Raw genomic sequence first — 12,490 nt, forward strand, 5'->3', positions numbered from 1 at the left:
AAGAGCGCAGCACAAGTTACCCATATCGGTGACATAGATACTCCAAGGTTTTTTTCAAAACTAAGTGCAAATAAGTTCATTTTCACTCACATTTCGTTCCATGTATTTTTGTTAGCCAAAATATAGCACAATTTCTTTTTTTTCAAAACAATTGGAAAAAAGGGCTGCCGAAGAAGGCTTGTGGTTTTTTCCCTGAAAAAGGCATCAACACAGGGTGTGCGGTGCTAAAATGACCAGCTTCCTAGCTTTTATGAACAGACAGACTTGAATCAGAAAACCACATTTTTCAACACAATTTTGGCATTTCACTGAGACATTCCCCATTTTTACTATTTTTTGTGCTTTCAGCATTCTTCCAGTTAGTGACAGAAATGTGTGTGAAACCAATGCTGGATCCCGGATAGCTAAATATTTTTGAAAAATAAACAAAATTATGATTTCAACGAGGGGTCATTTGTGTAGATCCTACAAGGTTTTCCTACAAAAAATAACAGCTGAGATAAAAAAATATTGAAATTGAGCTGAAAACAACAGCCATTTTTCTTCATTTTTTACTCTGTAACTTTTTCCTGCAATGTCAGATTTTTTAAAGCAATATACCGTTACGTCTGCTGGACTCTTCTGGTTGCGGGGATATATATAGGGCTTGTAGGTTCATCAAGAACCCTAGGGACCCAGAGCCAATAAAGGAGCTGCACCTTGCAATAGGTTTTCATTCTGTACCGGGTATACAGCAATTCATTTGCGGGAATATAAAGAGTGAAAAATAGGTATCAAGAAAACCTTTGTATTTCCAAAATGGGCACCAGATAAGGTGTTGAGAAGCAGTGGTTATTTGCACATCTCTGAATTCTGGGATACCCATACTAGCATGTGAATTACAGGGCATTTCTCAAATAGACATCTTTTTTTACACACTGTTTTACATTTGGAAGGAGAAAATGTAGAGAAAGTCAAGGGGCAATAACACTTGGTTTGCTATTCTGTGTTCCCCCAAGTCTCCTGATAAAAATGGTACCTCACTTGTGTGGATAGGCCTAGTGCCCGTGACAGGAAATGCCCCAAAACACAATGTGGACACATCACATTTTCCAAAAGAAATCAGAGCTGTTTTTACAAAGTGCCTAGCTGTGGATTTTGGCCTCTTGCTCAGCTGCCACCTAGGGAAACCTACCAAACCTGTGCATTTTTTAAAACTAGACACCTAGGGGAATCCAACATGGGGTGGCTTGTGGGGCTCTCACCAGGTTCTGCAACCCAGAATCCTTTGCAAACCTCAAACTTGGGCAAAAAACACTTTTTCCTCACATTTCGGTGACAGAATGTTCTGGAATCTGAGAGGAGCCACAAATCTCCTCCTAACCAGTGTTCCCCCAAGTCTCCCGAAAAAATGGTACCTCACTTGTGTGGGTAGGCCTAGTGCCAGCGACAAGAAATCCCCCCAAAACACAATGTGGACACATCACATTTTCCCAAAGAAATCAGAGCTGTTTTTTTTACAAAGTGCCTAGCTGTGGATTTTGGCCTCTAGCTCAGCCGGCACCTAGAGAAACCTACCAAACCAGTGCATTGTTGAAAACTAGACACCTAGGGTAATCCAACATGGGGTTACTTGTGGGGCTCTCACCAGGTTCTGGTACCCAGAATCCTTTGCAAACCTCAAAATGTGGCTAAAAAAACACTTTTTTCCTCACATTTTGGTGACAGAAAGTTCTGGAATCTGAAAGGAGCCACAAATTTCCTCCTACCCAGCGTTCCCCCAAGTCTCCTCATAAAAATGGTACCTCACTTGTGTGGGTAGGCCTAGTGCCCGTGACAGGAAATGCCCCAAAACAGAACGTGGACACATCACATTTTCCAAAAGAAATCAGAGCTGTTTTTACAAAGTGCCTAGCTGTGGTTTTTGGCCTCTAGCTCAGCTGCCACCTAGGGAAACCTACCAAACCTGTGCATTTTTAAAAACTAGACACCTAGGGGAATCCAACATGGGGTGACTTGTGGGGCTCTCACCAGGTTCCGATACCCAGAATCCTTTGCAAACCTCAAAATTGGGCAAAAAAAAAAACACTTTTTCCTCACATTTCGGTGACAGAAAGTTCTGGAATCTGAGAGGAGCCACAAATATTCTCCTACCCAGCATTCCCCCAAGTCTCCTGATAAAAATGATACCTCACGTGTGGGTAGGCCTAGTGCCCGCAATGGGAATGGATCACACAAGGGTCAATAGTTGTCCTTGCATGAGGGCTACTGTTAACCCTGGCATGATCCATTCCTGTACCAGGCACTAGGCGCAGGCACACAAGTGGGGTTGTGTTTTTATCAGGACAAGTGGAGAAACACTGGGTGGTAGGAATTTTGAGGATCCCTGCACATTCCTGTAGTTTCTGTGATAAAAGAAGAAAGGAAAAATAGTGGTTTTAATCAACTTTTCACTTTTGCAGGGTATTCTGGGTAAGAAAACTTTGTGAAATCCAAACAAGCCACACTTACGTGGACTGCCTTGGGTGTCTAGTTTTCAGAAATGTCTGCGTTTGGTAGGTTTCCCTATTTGGCTGCCGAGTCCAGGACCAAATACTTAGGTGACTGACTTAAAAAACGAGGCTGTTTGTGGTAGGTAATTTTAATGTCTCCACAATCCGTTTTGGGTACTTCCCTGTTGTGGTCACTTGCCCACTCACTAAAGTGAGGCAGTCTTTCGCTGGAGATTTAGTGGAACACTGAGTGATAGAAAATTTGTGGCTGCCTGCATATCCCTGGACTTCTGCACATTGAAATGCAAGGCAAATGTGTTTTTTAAGCACATTTTGTGATTTCAAGGGGATTCTGGGTGAAGGAAAACTGGTGAGAGCCACGCAAGTCCTGCACCCTTGGACTCCCCTAGTACTAGTTTGTTAAAGTTAATCCACCACTCACACTGGTTGGTTTTAGCACCTCCAGAAATTATGGTTTCAAAGAATAAATACTTATAAAAATATCTGAATATTGAAACCAAGCCTTCTGAAGGTGGGCCATAAAGCTGCGTCCAGGCACCAACCTGTTTATGGCCCATTCACATGCCATTTACGCACAACAAACAACCCTTTCATACCGCTGGCCACAGGCCCAATCCAACCAAACACTGCACTCACATTAACTTACCGCTTCCAGACAAGGTCCCATCCCATTCTCACGCCACAGAACGGAATAAGTTTGACTACATTTTCCCACCTGTCAAGTAACTGCCTCCTTCTTCCTTAAGATTACCAAATGCATGCGTAACAAACCTTTACTAATGACTCCTGTGACAGCCACCTGAGGCTCAGGAAGACATGTTTTTCATGCGCCTTTAATGCACTTACTGTGCTAAATCCAACTCCTTCCAGTTTGTGGATGCAAGGTGGGGGTGTCCGAGTATGCCGTACAAAGCGATTCCTCAAACTGAGTGAGCATATCTACCTTTGAAACCAAGCAAGACATGCTGGGGATTTCTCATGATGTTCCCTAAAGAGAAGGTCATAGGCTATGAAAAAGGGTAGTGTTTGGCATACAGGGGAGTCCATGAGAACGTAACATATGTCCCAGCAAACATTGGCCCTCATTACAACCCTGGCGGTAAATCCCGCTTACTGCCGTGCAGAAGACCGCTAACATACCACTGCAGCTGCGGAATTTTGCTACAGGTATTACGACCCACAGCTCGGAATCCGCCACAATACAGACACCCACGCAAGTCCACCAGACCAAAGGTCAGTGATCAACTGGTGATACCAAAACCGACACCGTCATGCCAACAAGAATACGCCCACACAATCACGACCCACAAATCAACGCGGCGGTCTTTCAACCGCGGTAAACCATTGGCGGTACACACCGCCGTGCTCAAAATACACACACATTTACAAAACAAAACCACATTGGACAATTACAAATACACACACCTGATACACACACACAGCACTCCCACACACCCAATCCAATATAAAACACACACCCACATTGCCCACAAACCCTTACTACCAAAACTTTGAAATCAGGCCACAGAGAGACACTACCAAAAACAACACCAGCATCCACAGACACAGAACACCATCACTTACACAACATCCACACACCTCAAACAACACACACCAACACATCAAAACAGACACCACCTAACACATCACCCACACCACATCATGGTACCTCAAAGACACCCCAGGTTCTCCGAGGAGGAGCTCACGGTCATGGTGGAGAAAATCATCCGGGTGGAGCCACAGCTATTCAGATCACGGGTGCAGCAGACATCCATTGCAAGGAAGATGGAACTATGGCGAAGAATTGTCAACAGGGTAAATGCAGTGGGACAGCATCCAAGAACAGGGGATGACATCAGGAAGAGGTGGAATGACCTACGGGAGAAGGTGCGGTCCGTGGTATCCAGACACCAGATTGCTGTAAAGAGGACTGGCGGTGGACCCCCACCTCCTCCCCCACAACTAACAACATGCGAGAAGCAAGACTCGGCGGTCATGCATCCTGAGGGCCTCGCAGGAGTAGCAGGAGGACTGGACTCTGGTAAGGCAAATCTTTACTACCTTATCCCCCCACCCCACCTGCATGCCATCACATACTCCCACCCTTACCCTCACACCCACCACCCCAACAACCCACAGATACCCCACCAACACAACCCACACATCCCAAAACCAAGCCCTGCATGTAACACCAATGCATGGACACCCATCACCCAAGCATGTCCAGTACAGAGACTCACTCATGCCCGAAAATCAGCAGTCACACAAGGACCAAGCCAATAATGCAAGCCCTGGAGTAGAGGGTCACTCACCCATTGCATTCAATGGCACACACAGATACAATAACTATGCATTTACACCCCAACAGGACCCCTACCCAACGTCACCGGACAGGAGGTGTCAGACATATCCAGTCCCCCCACAAAAGAGGCCCACAGTGATGACAGCAGCTCTGCATGCCTGGATCAAGATGACCAGCCCGGCCTATCTGGGACCTCGGGACAGTCGGTTCCCCTGCCACTGTCACAAGCCACCACAGAGCCTCCCCCCTCAGGAAACACCAGCACAGCACCCACCCAGCGGGCCTATCCCTCTGTCCCCAGGACACGTCAATGTCTCTGTTGTTGATATCCTCTTCTTCTGCCTCCTCTTCTTCACTGTCCACAAGCTCCACACCTGCCACAAGACCACCATCTGGGCCATCCTCCTGCAGAAAAGGCACCTGTCATCGCAAAGCCAGGTTGTGCAGCATACAGCAGGCCACGATTATCTGGCACACCTTCTTCGGTGAGTAGTATAGGGAGCCACCTGTCAGATGGAGGCACCTGAATCTGGCCTTCAGGAGGCCAAAGGTGCGTTCAATCACCGTCCTAGTTGGCCCATGTGCCTCATTGTAGCGTTCCTCTGCCCTTGTCCTGGGATTGCTCACTGGGGTCAGTAGCCATGACAGGTTAGGGTAACCAGAGTCACCTGCAAATGTCGATGGATATCTGTAAGACACACACTAACCCTTAGGGACAACCCCATACCCAGACACCTATGTCAACTATATTGGGACCTTGCCCTCACCTATTAGCCGCACACGGTGCCTCTGGAGTTGCCCCATCACATAAGGGATGCTGCTATTTCTCAACATGTAAGCGTCATGCACAGAGCCAGGATACTTGGCACTGACATGGGAGATGTACTGGTCTGCCAAACACACCATCTGCACATTCATCAAATGGTAGCTCTTTCGGTTTCTATACACCTGTTCGTTCCTGCGGTGGGGTACAAATGAAACATGTGTCCCATCAATGGCAGCAATGATGTTGGGAATATGTCCCAGGGCATAGAAGTCACCTTTCACTGTGGGCCAATCCTCCACCTGAGGGAAAAGATGTAGCTGCGCATGTGTTTCAGCAGAGCAGACAACACTCTGGACAACACGTTAGAGAACATTGGCTGGGACATCCCTGATGCCATGGCCACTGTTGTTTGAAAAGACCCACTGGCCAGGAAATGGAGTACAGACAGGACCTGCACTAGAGGGGGGATTCCTGTGGGATGGTGGATAGATGAAATCAGGTCTGGCTCCAACTGGGCACACAGTTCCTGGATTGTTGCACGATCAAGCCTGTATGTGACTAGGATGTGTCTCTCTTCCAATGTCGACAGGTCCACCAGGGGTCTGTACACCGGAGGATGCCACCATCTCATCACCTGCCCCAGCAGACGTGCCCTATGGAGGAGAACAGTGAGCAGAGTCATCCAACACTGAGGTATTACAATTTGTTATTTGCAGAAACGTTATTAATCCGCAATGTGCCGGTATCTGTCTATATTCCTGGCCCAGATAGGTGTGACGCAGTTAACATTCATCCCATGTGGCCTCCTGAAATGGTGGCTGCCTGACCTGTAAGATGGGACAAGAGGATATGAGGTAACTGCGCTGGCGTTGTACACCATCGCGGTGGGCGGTCGAAGACCGTGGCGCAATTCTGCATTGGTTAACATTGGGCCCTATGGGTCCTAGGAGCCAATGACGATGTACGCCTGTGGTGACGGTACGCACCGCCACGGATGTGACCGCCATTTTCTGTCTGTTCCTTCACTTGATACTTGACCTTCAACAGGAGAGGACCTACACTGCAAGTGCTGCTGTGACCTGTGTCTGGAAGCGACGATGGCTACAGTGTCTGGGCAAAGGGCCCCTGCCTTCACTTCGGAGGAGTTGGAGAAACTAGTGGATGGGACCCTCCCCCAGTACACGCAACTGTACAGTCCTCCAGACAAACAGGTGAGTACACTGTGAGCATGCTGCATGGGCAATGCCTGTTTAGAGTGGTGAGGATGGAAGATAAAAGGGGGGCTGATGCCCGGATGGTGAGTGTATGTGCGTCAGGGCATGGGTGGGAACTGGTGGGCAATGAGTATGACGGTCCGGACGGGTAAGTAATTTCATTTCCCCCTGTACCATTCCTCTAGGTCAGCACCCACCAGAAGAAGGGTATTTGGCTTGCCATCGCCAAGGACGTCCGGACCCTGGGGGTCTACCACAGACGGAGCACCCACTGCCACAAAAGACGGGAGGACCTGGGCCGCTGGAGCAAGAAGACGGCAGAGGCCCAGCTGGGGATGGTCTCCCAACGTGGGAGGGGAGCCCGTCGCACCATCACCCCCCTGATGTTCCGGATCCTGCAGTGGCCTATCCGGAGTTGGATGGGCGCTTGAGGGCATCACAGCAGTCACAAGGGGGTGAGTACACTCTCATTCAGCAGACTCTGCGCGCATTACGAGGTGTCTGAGTGGGGGAGGTAGGCAGTGGGTTCCCTAGGCCAGGGTGAATTTGGTAGGCAAGGTCCCTTATGAGGCAGGCTATGTGGCACCCCAACCACACCAGTGGTAAGAGCCATCTACACCTAGTCAGGCTCCTGTGACTTCCATGTGTGCAGCAATTGGTCTTAGGCCTCGTACCTCATGGTCGGCTGAAATTTCTAGGAACTGTCAGTGCATGGCGTAGTGCAGAGGGCTGCTCCATATGTGTTGTGCCTGCCAACGGTAGTGGTGTTGCATGCACTAAACATGTCTTTCTTCTGTCTCCCCCCCCCCTTTTTGTGGTCTCCCTGTTCTTGTGTGCAATAGCATCATCAGGCGGAGGATCATTGGCACCGGAGCAGGAGGGAGCTGCAACCCACTTGGCCCTGGAGGGTGAAGCAACTTCTGTGCCCACCGCATCAACAGGTACAGCCGCCACCCCCCCACCAGCATCGCCCTCCCAGCAGCCCCTCAGCGTGTGTCCCGTGCCCGGTCACCCAGGAGGGTGGGCATCTCCTTCGCCTCAGGCCCTGCCCCAGTCAGCCATGCTGCCCTCAGTGAGGAGGCTATTGACCTCCTGAGATCTCTCACTGTTGGTCAATCTACCATTGTGAATGCCATCCAGGGTGTCGAGAGGCATTTGCAACAAACAAATGCATACCTGGAGGGCATTGATTCTGGGCAGGCAGCCCAACAGAGAGCATTTCAGGCTCTGGCCTCAGCACTGATGGCAGCCATTATCCCTGTGTCCAGCCTCCCCCCTCCAATTTCCACCACCCAGACCCAATCCCCTGTACCTCAGCCTATCCCAAGCACACCATCAGACCAGCATGCACACACATCAACACACATGAGTGGACATGGCAAACATAAGCACCACACATCCCACAGGCATTCACAAAAGCACCATCCCCATGCAGACGCAGCAACATCCACTGCCTCCACGGTGTCCCCCTCCTCCACGTCCTCCTCCTCCCTCCCTGTCACCTCTCCACTCACACCTGCATGCACCACATCCTTAGCCACTACCTCCATCACCAGCACGCCCATCTCCACACACCGCTCATGTGCACTCACCACCCCCACTACCATTCACACATCCCCAGTGTCCTCTCCCATTTTGTCAGTGAGCCGTCCTCCCAAAGTACACAAACGCAGGCACACACCCACCCAACAGCTATCCACCTCACAACAGCCTCTGGCCCATGCACCTTCACCCAAATTCAGCAGACGTACACCTCCTACCACTACCTCTACCTCCACTCCCAAACCCCCTCCATCTTCCCGTCCCAGTGTGTCTAAAAAACTCTTCCTGGCTAACATTGACCTCTTCCCTACACCTCCCCCCCCCGTCCTTCACATAGGGCCAGGCTTTCCAGGGCCCAGCCCAGCACTTCAGCCACCACATCCCCAGGCACAGTGGTGCCAGCAACTGCAGGGTCACCGAGTGCGACACCCATTAGGGCTGCCAGTGTGCCACGTAGCAAGGGCAAGGACATTCCGCCACCTGCCAAGGTGAAAAAGGTGCCCACATCCCAGAGGGAGAAGCCAAAACTACGAGCTACCAAGGGCTCAGCAAAAACAAAAGGGGATAGTGGCAAGACAACTGAGGCACCATCAAAGGTGGGGAAGGGCCAAAGCAGAAGAGCAGGTCAGGAGAGGGCATGGTGGCACCTACTAAGGGACCAGTGTCACACCTTCTGTCCACGACCACGCCAACCTGTACGGCGGCGAACACCGCTAGCTGCCCCACCACCACAACCGCCACCTGCACTGCCAGCTGCACCGCCCCGGCACGTCTACAGCCTCAGCGACAGTCCCCAGCCTCTTCCTCAGTGGGCAGCTGTCCGAGGCTGCAGGAGATGTCCTGCTTTGTCCCTCAGCAGGTGCTGACCCATGCACCACCGCTAGCACCTCCGCCACAGACACCGCCACAAACACCGCCACCACAGACACCGCCGCAAGCACCGCCACCTTCCCCGTGTCATCCTTGGACACTAGCATCACCTCTGACATGGCTACCATCCCCAGTGGTGAGTCGTCCATGAGGCATGACTTCCATCACTGTTTGCACCTGCAGGTGGAATGCAAAGCCGCAGCAGTGTGGGGTATGTTGCTGCCTCCATGGCGTATCATGCTACCTGAACCTCGCCAATCTCGTGGCACGCACACCCAGGTGAGGGAATTGTACCGGCCACACTGCACGTGGAGCACTCTGGGCACCAGGCCCCCCCAGAACCAGTGGAGTATCATATCCACTACCTCAGTCCTTGGCAGGATGAAACACTCTGGGCACCAGGCCCCCTCCAGAATCAGTGGAGTATCATATCTACTACCTCAGTCCTTGGCAGGATGAAGCACTCTGGGCACCAGGCCCCCTCCAGAACCAGTGGAGAGTGTTGTCCACTTGAGATACTGTGGCTTTGCACTCCCAAGGATAGAGTAGTGGGCAAACCACCCACTGGAGGGACTTGAGAGACTGTGGCTTTGCACTCCCCAGGATAAAGCAGTGGGCAGACCACCCACTGGAGAGACTTGAGAGACTGTGGCTTTGCACTCCCCAGGATAAAGAAGTGGGCAAACCACCCACTGGAGAAACTTGAGAGACTGTGGATTTGCACGCCCCAGGATAAAGCAGTGGGCAAACCACCCACTGGAGAGACTTGAGAGTCTGCGGCTTTGCACTCCCCAGGATACAGCGATTAGCATGGAGCCCCCTCGTACAGCTGTGGCGTTGTGCGTTCATCAGGCTGAAGATGCCTGTGCATTTTCTATCTGATGCCCCAGCAGTGTTTTCTCCGTTTCGAGTCAGGTATCATGTGTGTGCTTCGCCCATGCATTTTGGGCCTAGTGGTCCATGGACAATGATTGGTACACCCTCCGGACTTCTGTAGTTGGTGTATATATTTGTATATACTGAATTTTGACTTTTGACTAATGGATTTTTAATGATTACAATCGTTACAATAATTTCCTTTTGTCCTTGCGTTCTTCCAGGGGGTGGGGAGGTGTATATGTAATGTTGATGCATGTATTTGTGTGTATGCTGTTGGGTGTGAGGGTGAGGGTGGGGGTGTTGCGTGTGTGTGTCACTCTCTTTCCTCTCCCCTCCCCTGTGTTGTAGGTGCAGTACTCACTGTAGTCGCCGCCGCCGCCGTTCGTACTCCTGGTAGAAGAGGAGGTCAACCAACATAGGTAACACCTGAAGTTTGGGCTCCATGGCGTCCTGGTTCCTCGTTGGGTGTCGAGAGGTGAGTGTTTCCCTTCTGTGTACTGTTTTCGCCGTGCTTTTTATAGCGTTGGTTCTGCCCTGGAAAAGGTGGCGGATAGGCATCTTGAAATACGGTGGGTGGTACTTTGTCTTCAGCCTGTCTGTTGGCGGTTACTGCCGCAGTGTTTGTTTCTACCACTGTGGTGGTCATAGTTTTAAAGTGGCTGTCTATGTTGGCGGTTTCCACCACGGTCGTAATCCCATTTTGGTTTCCAACAGCCTGTTTGCGGTATTTACCGCCGCTTTAACACCGACCGCCAAGGTTGTAATGAGGGCCACTATGTGCAGTGACGTGACTGTAATGCACTTATACAGCAAACTGAACATCTACTAAGTTCTGATGGAGGATCAACATGAAAAGCAGGTCAAACCCTGACCTATACAAGTCATTCTTCTTCAGTGCTGGGATGGCACCAATGGGTTTGAATCCAGAGGTGTAGATGATGTACCTCTGTACTACCTTTACTATCTGCCTTCTATCTGTGCAATATCCCTGTGAAGGCACACCTTCCATAAGCTTTCCTTATCCATTCATGTCTCTGTTCTCATCAGAGTCCTGACTAATCCTGTATAGTTGCCAAGTGAACCTACACTAGTTTGTGGATGCAAGTTGGGGGTGTCCAAGTATGCCGTAGAAAGCGATTCCTCGAACCTAGTGAGCATATCTACCGTTGAAACTAAGGTAGACATGCTGGTGAAGAAAGGGTACTCTGTGACAATGTGGCATATGTTCTGTCCACTAGTATATACAGTAGTGGGAATATAATGCACGTTAAATGAACAGAACACCTACCACGTTCTGACAGTGGATTTAGCTCTCAAGCAGTCCATAAGGAAGTCCATGGTGAGTAGATGAAGTAAAATTCTGTGGCTCCTTGCCTAACGAAGCAGTGGCCCATGGAAGTTCCATATCCATGCACTGCCACTGAAAGCATTACCCAACGGCAGCTCAACCTCAGTCTATTTCCCAGAACTTTGCTTTAGTATGATACAACGTAAAGCAAGTCGGGATACTGAGGCCGGTTTGTGATGGAAACTGGGGACAATAATACCGACTCTCCTGCCGCTTTCCATGCTTCTAGCACACTTTACAGCGACGACATGGACGATCCTTTTTGGGTGTTTTAGGAATGCAATCAGCAAAGTGTCACTCCTGCAACCTTGCCACAACCTCCAGAACATATGAGGTGGAGGCTGCTGCTGCTTCTGTAGCAGCAGTGGGGCATTCAATTACAGACAACTGGAAGTCAAGGAAAGTCATGAGTCTTCCTGTGGTTGTCTGACGGTAAACAACATATGCAATATATGTTGCCAGCGGAATCAGGTGGGTAAAAGGTTTCTTGTAACAAGTGCGAGTTTTATGACACGCATTGTATGGTTGAAGAACCTGGTCGTTCTTGTCCACTCCGGCCATGTACTTATTGTAATCAAGTATATAGATGGGCTTGTGGACTTCGGCCTTCTGACCCCAAACCGTGATGGAGGAGGCACTCTCATCATGAATTGTAGTCAGCACGTATACATCATGCCTATCCAAGAACTTGACTGCGAGCAGTTCGTTAGAACGCAATGCAGTACTCTGGGATTTCTGGAGCTTTTTGCAAACAAGCTCCTGCGGGAATCCTTTGCGGTTACAACGAACTGTACTGCAGGCCACAGTGCCAGCTTTGTAGAGCTCACTGAACAGCTCTACTCCTGTATAGAAATTGTCCACATAAAGGTTATAACCTTAGTGAAGAAGTGGCTGGACAAGTTCCAATACAATCTTACTTGTGACCCCTAACGCGGGAGGGCAACCTACAGGGTTTAGGGTAGAATCCTTCCCTGTATGCACTCTCAAGCTGTACACATAGCCAGAAGAGCTCTCACAGAGCATGTTCAGCTTTATGCCATAGCGAGCTCTTTTGCTTGCAAAGTACTGTTTGAAAAG

The sequence above is a fragment of the Pleurodeles waltl genome, chromosome 2_2 (genome assembly GCF_031143425.1).
Source record: "Pleurodeles waltl isolate 20211129_DDA chromosome 2_2, aPleWal1.hap1.20221129, whole genome shotgun sequence".
Taxonomy (NCBI): Eukaryota; Metazoa; Chordata; class Amphibia; order Caudata; family Salamandridae; genus Pleurodeles; species Pleurodeles waltl.